The sequence below is a fragment of the Sciurus vulgaris genome (assembly GCF_902686455.1).
Source record: "Sciurus vulgaris genome assembly, chromosome: 5".
Taxonomy (NCBI): Eukaryota; Metazoa; Chordata; class Mammalia; order Rodentia; family Sciuridae; genus Sciurus; species Sciurus vulgaris.
The window spans coordinates 174,974,019-174,987,619 of NC_136465.1; positions in this window are offsets into that span (position 1 = coordinate 174,974,019).

Genomic DNA, 13,601 nt, shown 5'->3' on the forward strand with positions numbered 1-13,601 from the left:
TCCCACCAGCCACTCGCATTCCCATTAGTAAGTAATGTGGGTGAGAAACATGTCTTTTGGGTTAAGCCATTGGTATTTGGGGAGTTGTTTGTTATCATAACTAACATTTCCTTGCTGCTAACCTCAAAAATCAGCAATATATCTTTTTCTTTTTTTTCCCTTGGTGGTGCTAGGGATTGAACCCAGGGACTTGTGCATGCTAGGTTATGACCTATGTCCCCAGCCCTAGCAATGTATCTTGAAAGACACTTTCTAATAAGCATGGAGGACATGGTACCCATGAACTATCTGAACTCATTGTTGATTTCATCTGGAACCCATTCCTGAGTACTAAAGGCCTTCAGTTTATTGACATTTTATATCTACTGTACCAAGAACATTAAAAAAAAAATGTAGATGATTTTGGACCTGATGAAAAATCTGAGTTCAAAACTTGTGGGAGTGATTCAGAACCCACAGCTGACCCTGTGGGCTGGACCTGTCTGCTTGCACCCCATCACTGTCTGCTGAAGACCAGGGTCTGCACCGAGATAGCTGCTGTTCCCTAGTCCCCAGGATGGGCACAGATGCCGCCTGGGAGGATGCACTGACCCTCTTCCCCGGTCTTTCCACTTGACACGGGCAGACCTGTGTACCAGCAGGCCCCAAACTGCTCTCCCTCTTTCCGGTGAGGACACCACCCCGCGGCTCCTGGACCCCTTTCCCTACACTTGCCGTTTCACGCTCACCGGCCTCTTCTCTTTTAGCAGATGTGCTCCTATGTGAAATAGAACCTCAATGGCCACATTTTTAGATGCTAACCACCTTCTGCCCGCTGATCGCGGGCGTTTCCCTGCTTTCTCCGCTGGCTTCCTCTCCCCTCCGAGCTACTGCAGGGCACTCCGCACAGCCGCTCTGGCTTGGAAGCTGGGTTTGCAGAACAATCCGCCTCCGTGCCTCAGAGGAACTCGGAGCCGACAGCCTGGAGTTGGAGCCCCCGCCCCCACGCCGTTTATGCATTCACGGCATGGAGAGATCCGGAGGCCAGAGCAATTTCATCAGCCTCGGAATTGGCCCACTGTGAGCCTCCTCTCCCCAGACTGTCCTGTACCATAAATAGGCATCACGTGGCCTCCTTTTATGATAAGGTCAGAGGAAAGGGGAGCGCGGGGAGAGGCCTGGGGAGTGCGCAGCTCCAGTCCGGGTGTGGAACCTGCTCGGGCCGCGCTCTTGCCTGGGGCCACCGCAGGCAGCAGCGCAGCGAGCTCTTCCACCTCCCCGGGCGCCCCCTTCGTCTGCCCAGCGAGAATCCCGGCTCCCAGCGGCGCCTCTGCCCTCCCGACGGGTCTGCGCTCCCTCCTCCGCACCTGGCCTGGCGGGTTGTGGCTCCCCTGGCTCATTTTCTGATAGAGCTGTCAGCTTTTATTGCTGATAGGAGGACTCATGTTCCCTCTTAGCGGAATGTTAATTGGCCCTTCCCCCCTTGCGTTCTGTTAGTACCACAGCGCCGGTGTCCCCCCAGCCCAAGGGGACAGGACCTCAGTAGAGAGGCATTCCAGAAAGGCGAGGAAAGCAGTTATTGCTAAATTGCTATTTGGTAATCGCCAAATTAGAGGTGAAGAAAAAGCTAAAGAGGGGCGCAAAGAAGGGATTGTACCTCACAGGTCAGGCCGCAGCCCCCAGGAGCCTGTGCCGACTGCACACCTGGGGCTCACGCACCCACGGGCCGACAGCTAGGGGACCTTGACATTCACTGGTCGAGTTGAACACGTGGGTGCTGAGCCCCACTGAGGTGCTAGGCGCTGAGTCAGGGCTTGGAGATGCAGAGGCGACTGAGACACCTTCCAGGTAAGAGTGGAACTGCCCTTGCTGAGTGTGAGGAGCAGTGGCAGAGGTTCGTGGGATACTGCGCGACTCACAAGCGGTCTCAGAAGCTTCGTGGAGAAAGCAAAGCTAGAGCTCAGTCCTGTAGGACACTAGGAGTCTGCTGGGAGGAGCTGGCGGCGGGGACATTGCAGGAAGAAGTCACAGGTGCCATGAAACAGGGTGGTACACAGGAAGAACGGTGAGAGATTTGATAGGGTGGGAATTAAGGTTACAGGAAGGGTCATATCAGGGGAACCTCAGATGCCTGAGCAGTCTCACACCCCCAATGTAATTCTCATGCACTGAAAAAGCAAATCAACAGCCTTACTGAGATTCAACGGACAGACCGTATGCTGGGGTGTAGCTCAGTGCTAGAGCGCTTGCCTAGCAGGCACAAGACCTCGGGCTGCCTCCCCAGTACCACACACCCACCCACCCACACACACGAACGCACACACATGCTTCAGACCATAAAACCAACAAATGTACTAGCTTAACGTGTATGATTTGATGTTTTTAGTATATTCACAGAATTGTGCACCTATAACCCATAACTAATTTTAGGGCATTCCCAAAAGAAACCTGAGCAGGACTTTTGACAGGGTCAGGACCTGACCAAATGTCTCTTGTCAGTCTAGCAAAATTGGGCCGTCATGGAACCAAGGACATGAGCAATAGCCCAGTCGGAAGTGTTCACTGGGTGAAAGATCAGAGGCCGAGACGGTGAAATGCGCCCCATCTCCTGAATTCGTCTTCTTTGCCAGGAAAAGAACTGAGTTACGAACACTCAGGCCATTTTTGCTGGCTGGCTATTTAGTGACAGTCATACAAATCAGTATTATAGATAACGTTGGCAATTTACAAAGAAAAATTGACAGAGAAGTGATACCACAGCAAAATCCAGAATTCTAAAGTTTCTGCAAAATGGGAACAGAACAGCCCTGGCCTGAGAGTTTCACACAGCAAAAAACCCACAAGTGGTCTGTATCAAAATAAAAGTCACAGGCTCTGGTCCTCCAAAGCTCTGTAAGGGGACACATTAAGGCAAGGAGGGAACCCAGGGCTGTGGGCAGTCTGCTTCCCTGTAGCGCAGGTGCCCCATTCAAGTCCAAGATCCTTAGACAGGAAAGGAGCAGAGAGAGCCCAGTGCACCCCTGCAGTGGCTTTGGGGGCAGGTGAGTCTGACCTGAGCAGGTATCGGCTTGGTTTTTAAAATTGCAAGTAGGAAATAAAACAAAACAACCAAAAACCAAACAAACAAATGAAACCGACATTAGTAATAAAAGAACCAGGCGCAGTGGCACAGATCAAGAAACTAAGGCAGGAGGATGGCAAGTTTGAGGCCCGCCTGGGCAACTTGGCAAGTGGCTGTCGCAAAATAAAATATAAAAAGGGCTGGGGACGTAGCTCAGTGGTAGAGCACTCCTAGGTTCAACCCCTGGTACCAACCAACAAACATACAACTCAGTTCTGATCAAATCTTCAACTAGGATAATGTGAGAAACCTCTCCCTACCATAACATAAAAATGCTGGATAAAATACAACCAAATAAATAAATAAACAGTCAGCGCATGACTGAGTTAGCAAGCAAGAAAGGAATATCCCCGGGGACCAGAAACAAAGAGGGAAAAGCCAGAGTGGTAATCACATGACCCAGCTTCACAGTCGCCTCAGGGAGGGACGGACGCAGGAGCAGGAGCCGCAGGAGCAGGAGCCGGGTGGAAGGATAATCAGAGCCAGTAACCCAGGGGCCTTGGTCTTGGCGTCTGCCTTGAGACTGGAAATAAGATCTTTGGCTGACAGGCTGGAGAGAATTGAAACTAGGCCTTCCTGCGAAGCCAGACTCCTCCAAGGGCTGATCTTTCAGAAGATGGTGAACCAGAAAAAACTTACCCCAGCACAGGGAGATAACTAGGAGGCTGGTTCATCACGGTGTGGGCGGACAGCAGTTTGGGAAATCCAAATCTCATTCGTGTGCTTTGAGTGGTTTAAAGCCCAAATTTGTACTGCATGGCCTGGGATTCCTAGGCCAAGAGAAGGAAAGTGGTATCAGGCTGGCAATGACCCTGGACTGCCTGGAGAAGCAGACACAGCCGGCTCTGGAGGGCGCTCTTACCACTCAGGCAGCCCGAAAAACAAGCTCCTCCAAAGATGAGCTCGGGATTTCAAATCTCAGTATAAGGGGTCATCAGGAGACGCCACCAACAGGAGGATCAGAGGCCAGACTCCCAGATGACAGAACCGTGTGAAAGGAAATATCAAGCAGGAACGTTCAGAATGATCAAAGATTCAAGTTCTCAATAAAAGCATGCTATACTATGAAAAGAAGTACAGACAGACAGACATTTACAGGTGAAATGATAGGTGTCTGAGACTGGCCTCAAGACAGGGTGGGGAGCTGCGAGGAGCAGCCAGGATTAGACAAGGTGACCTGGGTTGACGCCTGTTGACGAGGAGCAAGTTCCCCGGGGGAGGAGCAAGTACCCGGGGCTCATCAGTCCATTCTCTAATTCTATGTGCAATTGAGAACTGCGGTAATAACACTTATAAAGTGAACAAAACAAAAAGCTCCAAATAGAACTACCAGAAATGAACAATATAAATAATGAAATTTAAAACTCAAGACAGGCTTCATGCCAGACTGCACGAAGATGAAGAGAGAGTGGTGAACTGGAAGATATGCAAAAATATCCAGAATGCAAAGTAGAGGTGAACGTATTGAAAACCTCAGAAGACACCAAGGGACACAGAGATTAAGACTGGAAGGCACGTGGCTTATTTAGCAGAAGTTCCCAGAGCTGGGTGTAGTGGCACACTCCCGTAATCCCAGCAGTTCAGGAGTTCAAAGTCAGCCTCGGCAATGTGGTGAGGCCCTAAGCAACTTAGCAAGACCCGGTGTGAAAATAAAAAATAAAAAGGGCTGCGGCTGTGGCTCAGTGGTTAAGTACCCTGGGTTCAATCCCTGTGGTGGCGATGGTGGGGAAGATGCGTGAGTGTCAGGAAGGAGGAAAGACAAAGCAGAGGGAAGAGGAGACTTAGAAACAAATCCTATTTATTGAGTGCTTGCTGCATACCAAGCACTGTTCTGAAGCCCTTTCTCCTTATCCCTCTAGTCCTCAGGATGATACCTTGTATGGGTGCCCTTACCATCAGCCCCCTTCTAGATGCCGAGGCCCAGACAGGTTAAACCAGCCCAGGTCAAGGTCGAGTGCAGAGGTGCTCCCGGGCTTAGGAGCGAAGCCCGTGTTCCTAAGTGCGAGCTGTCCCCACTCGAGAGCGAGAGCTCGGTGGGCTCTGGGCATGCAGCAGGGCCTCCTGTGTTCCAAGGTCCACAGATGTTAAACTTTAGGATTAGAAATAAGAATTCCAGGAATTCTTGGAAATTCCCCAAATCATTGGAAATTATTCTTAAAATACTTCCATCATCATTCATCCTCTTAACCTAATAACCTAAAACCTTTTTAACAAGTATGAAAAATTAAGATTAATCCTATGTGCAAAGAACTGTAGCCCACAGTGAGCATTAGGATCCTAGAAGAGCCAGTGAGCATTTTGGAGCTATATTCAAACAATGTAGCATATGGATCTCCCGGCAAGGTTAACAGCCCTCATGTCACTTCAGGAGACGCTGCACGCGGCAAAATTGCCAATTTTAAGGCTTATTTTGCTTCCAAAACTTGTACTTGCTCTTGGCGCACCCCTGATGGGATTTATATAAAGTGCATGATGCACATAGGCTAATTGATAATTGTTCTTATACGAGTGACTCAGCGCAGCCAGGGCCACTGGCACCTGCTGACAGCATGGCAAAGCTGCAGCAGAACAGGCTGATGAGCAAGGCCATTTCCCCCAGACGACCTCTACCCTTCCCTCTGACACCCAGGTTCCCTGCCCTGGTTTTTGACTCAGTATCAGTCAGTCACATTTCTCCATTGACGGTTGAACTTTAAATCTCACAGGAAAATTATAATCCTTTCCCCAATCTCTCAACTGGTTTGTCTTGGGATTCAAGATTTGAAATAAGATGAATCTGATCTGGGCATGCAGCTTAGCGGAAGGGCACATGCTAATATGAGGCTCTGGTTTCAATCCCTAGGATGAAAAAAGAAAAGATATAAATATGAGAAGAAATGTTGGGAAGGAGTTCCAGAATGGAATGCTAGGGAACAAAGACACGGAGGAAAAGTGACTTCAAACAAGCATTGGTCACATAAAACAATGTCAATAACAACTCATGTGGGTTTAAAACCTGGGGCAGTGGTATACTTCTGTAATCCCAGTTACTGGGAGACTGAGGCAGGAGGATCACAAGTGTGAGGCAAGCCTCAGCCACTTAGCAAGACAAAACATGGAACAACAACAAAAAACAATGGCACTATCCAATAAATGGCGCTATGACAGTTTGTTTTCTTATGGGAAAATGAAATTGGGTCTCTACTCCGCAGCACATACAGAAGTGACAACCTTAAGACCAGGAAGAGACGGAACACACATGTCACTGAGCAGGAATTCGTTTCCAACATGCATTAAGAACTCCTAGAAATAAAAGGAAAAAGACAAACAGTCCCTTAGAAAAGTGGGCACAGGACAACAAAAGGCAGTTTACAGACGAGAAAATAGAAGTAGTTAATATGAACATGAAAAAATGCTCTACTGTATTAATATCAGGGGAAATGAACACTTAAACACAGAAAGATATTATCAGGTTGTCCAAAGAGCAGAGTTAATCATACCAAAGATATGCAAAGACCTGGAGAAAGAAAAACCCCTCTCCAAGGCTGCTGTGTATAAGTTAGGACTGCCACTTTGCTGAGCGGTCTGACGTGAGCTAGTGACAGGAAGGTGTACGGATGCTACGAGCCAACAGTTTTACTTCTAGGCAAGCATCCGGAAGAACTTTCCATGCAGGAGCCCCCATGAGCTATGTGAAAGAATGTTCACAGCAGTATTTTGTAAATAGAAAAAAGTTGGAAATAAGCTAAATTTCCTTCAATGGCAGGGGAATACATTTTATTCATATAACGGATTAATGTAGAACAGTAAATACAAGCCACAAGAACACGGGTCAGGGTCAGGACTGAATGTCAGAAACCCCAAGTAACATGCAGAGGAATCCTTCAAATCATGCTTTTATTTCAAGTTTAAAAAATATAAATACAATACCATATATTGTTTGGGGACAAATATACTTTTAATGAAGTATACTAATTAGGAATAAGGAAGATTATTATATACAATAATAGGAACAATTCATCAAGACATATAATAAGTCTGAACTTATTATATGTCAGATCGTCAGAGAAAAAGAAAAATGGACAAAAAAAGAGAAGAAAGAAAAAGAATTGTCAGACTTCCAAAGAGAAACTGGCAAATCCACTGTCAGTTGCTAGCTTGGAGTCCAAGAAAAAATGGCAGGATTGATTAGGTATGGGGCAGAGGGGTGGCGCAGAGGCACCTGGGAGATAGATCAGTCCAGGGACTCAGGCTGACATCCGGGTGGGGAGGAAGGAAGGAGGCCTCACACTGCAGTACCACTCTGAGAAAGCTGTGGCCAGGCTGCTGGGTGGCCCCCAAGCAAGGACAGCCCATTAGAGGAGTCTGACTAGGAGCCGCTGGGGTAGGAGGGGCAGGAATACCGCTCGGTGTTTGGAGGGTGCTGCACGTGGAGGCTGTGGGCAATCGTGCCTCCTGCAGCAGGCGCCTCTGAAGGGGGATTGGAGCTGCATACGCCCACAGCCGCCACATAAAATCATGCATAGCACGTGCTGTCCATCTCCCTGTAACTGGTAGATCCAGCAGGCAAAACTGGAGCTGATAGGATTAAGGAACAATGATAGATTCCTGAAGCCAAGATCAGCACACACGGACCTTCTCTAGCACACACGGAACTGTGACAGAAAGCCCACGTGTGGCGTGTTCAGCACCCTCCTCAACACCCGCCGTGAGTGGGCATTCGGCCACGGAGCCGTAGACTTGACATAAACCATAAAACTCTTTTGTAAACCCATGTGTGTTGAAATTGAAATTCATGTATTATCCACTATAAAAGTTAAGGACAGGGACTGGAATTGTGGCTCAGTGGTAGAGCACTTACTTGCCTAGTATGTGTGAGGCCCTGGGTTCAATTCTCAGCACCACATATAAATAAATAAAAATAAAGGCCCATCGACAACTAAAAATATATTTAAAAAAAAGTTAAGGACACATAAGGGAAGTCAGAAACTATTTAGAACTGAAAGATAATGAGGTCGTTGTACGAACACTGTTAAAGAGGTCTGCAGGGCGAAAGCATAACCTGGAGCATGCATGTTGGAGGAGAAGACAGGAAACTGGTGGGCTAGGTGCGCAGCAGAGTGAGGCGGCCGGGACAAAGGCAGAAGGAGGAAGCCAGGAGCATCACTAGAACTGAAGTCGACCGAGGAAAACCACAGCTGGGTCTTCGAGAAGACAGATCCTGGCAAGAGTGGCGGGGACACCAGCCCGGGCAGAGACTCAGAGGTGACGATGGCTCATCTGTAATGAGGTATTTACCGTTTACATTGGAAGGCAGACCCTCCCCAGAGCCCTCTGCCTGGTACGACAGCCAGGTGGGCCCGCACACACTGCAGCCTGGGAGCCACCCTACACCTGCCAGGATCGCAACCACTGAGCCACGTTCCCAGCCCTATTTTGTATTTTTCTTAGAGACAGGGTCCCACTGAGTTGCTTAGGGTCTCACTAAGTTGCTGAGGCTGGCTTTGAACTTGAGATCCTCCTGCCTCAGCCTCCTGAGCTGCTGGGATTATAGCCGTGTACCAGTGCTCCCAGCTGGTAAGGCCGTTTCCTCAGCTCAGGATGCGCTCCCGGCCTATGCAATCTGGCTGGGCACGTCGCTCTGGGGTGGAGTGCTTGCCTAGCACGTGCAAGGCCCTGTCCCAGGAAGGAAGGAAGGAAGGAAGGAAGGCCACTTTGGCCAGCAGCAGTCACCCATCCTGCCCTTGTCCTTACCAACAGAACCACATTTGGTTCAGGATAACAATACATTCCATTTAAAGTGGGTCACAACTATAATAAATGTCCAACTTCCCCTGTATTTCAGGGTGGCCAAGTGACACAGTTTTGGCCAATGAGACACAGATAGACTTTTGCTAGGGGTATTAATTGAGCTATTGTTGCATAACAAAGGTTCCCAGAATCTACTCGTTAAAGCTACAGACATTTTGATTAGATTACCATTTCCATGGGTCAGGAATCTGGGCGGCTCTGGCTCAGAATCTTAATGAGGTTTCAGTCAAGGTGTTGGCCAGGGCTGCAGGCACCGAGGGCTTGACTGGGGCTGGAGGATCCTCTTCCCGGAAGGTTGACCCACGTGGCTGGTGGCAAGAGGCTTCCCATGTCCTGGACGCAAGTCCAGGTATATGGGAGATGTTTAAGGGCTTTTATTGCTGGCAGCTAGGAGAAAAAGCAGCAGAGTGATGTAAAGGTGAAAGTTCATCAGTGTCCAGTGGTCCCTTCCTTTGCCTGTCCCCACTCTATTCTATCCACTTCTGGTTTTGATCCATCCACCCTTCCTCTCATCTACCCATTTCCCCACCCAGGACTGGGTTAGGCAATGACCAAGGAAGGGTCTGAAGGGTGGGCTGGAAGGTGGCCTCACAGACTGTGCACCCTCCAGCATGGAGTTGAGGCTTGAGCCTCCACAGATCAGAAGGCCAAGGCCAGGCTGGGAGTCCTGGGCTGGGGTCTCAGAACCAGGCGGGAGGGCAGCTCCTCAGTGAGCCGGTCACTGCCCCAGCCACAGGCCTCAGAGCAGGAGCCGGAGGTCACCTTAGCTTGCCCTGCCACTGTGCTGTCTTGGAAGGAGCAGGGAGAAGAGCCTTCCTTGGTGGGAACTTGAACCTGAATAGGCCTGGACTTTAATCTTGGTGAGTTAACAAGGAAGGGAGATTTTGAAGACTGCAGAGGCTGAGTTAGCTTTGATTAGCAAGTTCATTCTGCTTTTTCTTTCTTCCACCACAAAGAGTGGAGCCTTGTGAGCCGACAGGCTCAGCTACAGACGGTTCAGTTACATTCATTCCTGTGTGCGTCCTCATCGGGCATGCAGATTTTTAGGCCCCGTGGAGACCCGCACGGGGCTTGCAGCCTGAGGGAGGCCAGCTCCCTCAGGACTGGGAGCAGGTGGCAGGAGGGCTGGCTTCATGGGCTGCAGCTAGGGCGGTCACCCAGGCCCCATGCTCTGTAGGGCCCTGCCTTTGGCACTTCATGCACTGTGGTTGCTCTCTTGAAAATCTTTATCATTTCATCTTTGAATGTGTATTTTAAGTGAAGTCAGATGATACAAGATTCTCGGGCTTGGGGCCTCTGCTCAGAGGATGCAGCCTGCCAGCACCTCTAGGGAGCCGTGGTTCTCAGACACCTGCTGCCCCTCTCTGGCACCCAAGTACCGCCCCACACTCCCCCTCTCCACCCTGGGCGACTTCTGCCTTCAGCTCCCAGCAGGGCCACAGGTTTAGGTGTAGAGAGAGTGAGTGTTGGTGCCCTGGTGCCTCGAGGCAGGGCATGGGGGTGGCCCTCCTCACCCGGGCAGACCCCCTGGTGTGCTCTGCGGGTCACTGGGTGGGAACAAACTTCAGCCCACCCTTATCCAGGTACCCAGTGTGCCTGGACACAGAAGCTATATTTTCTTGGGGGTCCTCATGCACCGTGAGTCAGGGTGGCAGGAAGGGGAGATTGACCTCCCCTGCCAGGGGGTCGGGAAGCTGGTCCTAGGCACCTCTGGAGGCCTGTGCTTTCCCTGAGAATTCTCCTGCCCAGGGAGTATGGTGCTAAGTAGCAAATAAAACCCCAAGGCAGAGGTCAGAAGAAAGGGGGGCGCTTGCGACGTCGGTTCCTTTGGCAGCACTCTCCCCAGCTCTCTGGGCAGAAGGCCTGCACTGCAAAATTTTATCTTGTGCTGGATCCACAAACCAGGGGAGCTTTAACCAGGAAGGAGCCTGCTGGCCTCTGCCTTTAGGCTGGCTGCCCCTGCCCAGCAGGCCTCTGCACAGCCAACGCCCTTAAGGCCTCACCCCTGACTCCTCAGCTCCCCCAGAGACATGATCTAAGTGGGACTCTGGTTTCAGGGGATGGGTGTGTTAGTCAGCTGGCATGCGGGCAGATCTGCAAACCTGAATCAAATCACGCTGCCCCGGGGCCCTAGGATTATAAAGCAGTATAACCCAGAAGAGCAGCCCCAAGGCGACCCTCAAAGCCACATCTACCCACAGAGTGATCCCACACACCAGCTCTAGTCCAGCAGAAAATCACAATGCTAAATCTTGTTGCTTCAGAAAGCAGAGTTAGATTTTAAAATCTAATAAAACACTGTGTGCTTGGCCGTAGCCAGTGTATATGGAGGTTCCCTTGATTTCTTTTAGTTCACGGGGCCCTGTTGGATTTTCCAGGCAGACTCATTTCTCCCTCACTCACAGAGGACAGTCTCACAGAGCCCTGTCCATCCTCCTCTGACCGCAGGGTGCCTCTCATCCACGTGTGGTTTCTGATGGTCAGGCCTTTCTAAGAGCAGAGATCTTCTCTGCCCAGGGTCTGTGGCGTGTGGCCTGGAGTGAGCCAGGAATCTGTCCTACTTTCTCCATCTCAAGGCAAGCGAGCTGGAGGCGGTGATGCTGTCCCTCCCAGGATGAGCCACCCTCTCTCAATCCACAGGGGAGAGGTTACACTTTGAAGATTAATCTCGGCAAATTTAGAACCATGACATTTTGGATACAGTAATTTCTGGGAAAGTGCCGCATTTGGCTTAGACATGCTTAGATATTTGCCAAAGAAACCTAGAATTAAATTCAGTTATTTTCAAACTAAAACGAGGATTTTTGTTTTGTGGTGCTGGGGCTGGAACCCAGGGGCTCACACATGCTGGGCAAGCGCTCCACCACTGAGCTACATCTCCGGCCCTAATTTTAAAACTAGTATCCATCTCTGTGCTTTCTATATGGGTGAACACATGCACACAAACACACACACAAATGTGAAACCAGGTCATAACATAGCAACTTCCCTGTTCCTAAAACTGTTCAAGCTGTTTTTCAGCACATCGGTACAGAACCTTAGGACCTGACCTAAAATGACCTTGAGAACCTAATGGAACCAAAGGTCAAAAATGAGTGAGTAGCCAGGCATGGTGACACACACCTGTAATCCCAGTGACTGGGGAGGCTAAGGCAGGAGGATTGCAAGTTCCAGGGCAATTTCAGCAATTTAGTGAGGCCCTAAGCAACTTAATGAGACTGGAAACTTCACAATTACAAAGTACACACACCATCCTCCTGCACCTGCAGCCCAGAGCAGACTCATCTGCCAAGACTCCTGGGACAACCCATCAGCCCTCTTATCCCCTTTACCCCAGCCCTCTTAAATTCCTTTGCTCCCAGCAGATTCAGGAGACAGATTTCAGTGGCATCCTGTCTTTGTGGATCAATCTACAATAAGCCTCCTCCTTTTTGCAAAAACCTGCGCCACAGAATTGGCGTCCATGTGTGACAGGCAGCGAGACCTTGCTTGGTATCATGCATACTTAAATCTCCTGAACCTCTCTTCACTGTGGAAATGAACAAAAACCAAGCAAATGAGAAAAGCAAAGGTTATTCATTCTGATCTCACCGTAGGGAAGGAAACGGCCACCTTCTGACAGAGATGTGATAAGAGGCAGAGGAGAGGGAAGGTTTTGGGGTGGACGGAAGGGAAGGCTTCAGGTGCCCATCAAGGCAGTGGGCACCACAGAAGCTGTTGGTGGCTCACCAGTGGGTGTCCTGTGTGATTGGTTGCAGATATGTATTTGGCTTGCTTGGGCTGGCCCAAAGTTGGAAGTGGGGACAAAAATTAACAAAGCTGTTAGTTCTTAATCGAGTCCTGGCCATTGGGGCAGAAGATTGCAGAAGTTACTGTTTTGCTTCTAGAGCTAGCAGTCTGCTTCCTGCAAAGACTGGCTTCTGGAAGGCTGGTTTCCAGGTTGATTTCCTTGGTAGCTGCAGATTATGGGTCAAAGTTCTGTTTTTGTTTTTGTTTTTATATACGCTCTGGCCATTGTTCATTTGTATATTGAGTCTCTCATCATAAATATGCAATAATTAGTCAAATAAGTCCATCCCTTATCTTTGGAGGGTGAATCGGTCCATTTGGCCAGAGTCAAGTGACTTTCTAATGCATAGCGGTCTCAGACAATGTCATAGGACAAATTCACAGAATCACACGTCATGAACGTGCAGCTGCCCCCCACGCCCCAGGCTCGTGTCCACAGTGGTGTGGAAACCAAGCATACCTAGACCCAGAAAGAAAACCGCAGTGACTCCTCAGGAGGCTGCAGGCAGCTCCCTCTGCCTCCCGCTGCGGGCTCTGCCCCGGCCCTCACCAGGCAGAGCTTCTGGATGAATTCTGACGGAGAACAGAAACCCAAGGAAGGAGACACGGCTGGCTAATGCAGTTGGGAAGCACGCACGTCCCTCCTAAATTATCAGGGCAAGAGCTTCACCAGGCGAGGCTGCCTGTTCAGTTGGGGTGAGGCGGGGACCCAGAGTTCTGTCTGTCTGGATGGCGGGGATGGGAGGGGACACCCCTGAGTCTCTGGGGTCCAGCCCAGAGCTGCAGAACGGTTCCATGAACTCTTGTGCCAGGACCCCTTGGGGCTTCTCTATGAATTCCATTTCTAATCAGTGGTGCATTCTGACCAGCACACTTCCCAGGCTGATGCTTCACGAGGGTACCGAGCTGCAAAGGCAGGAAA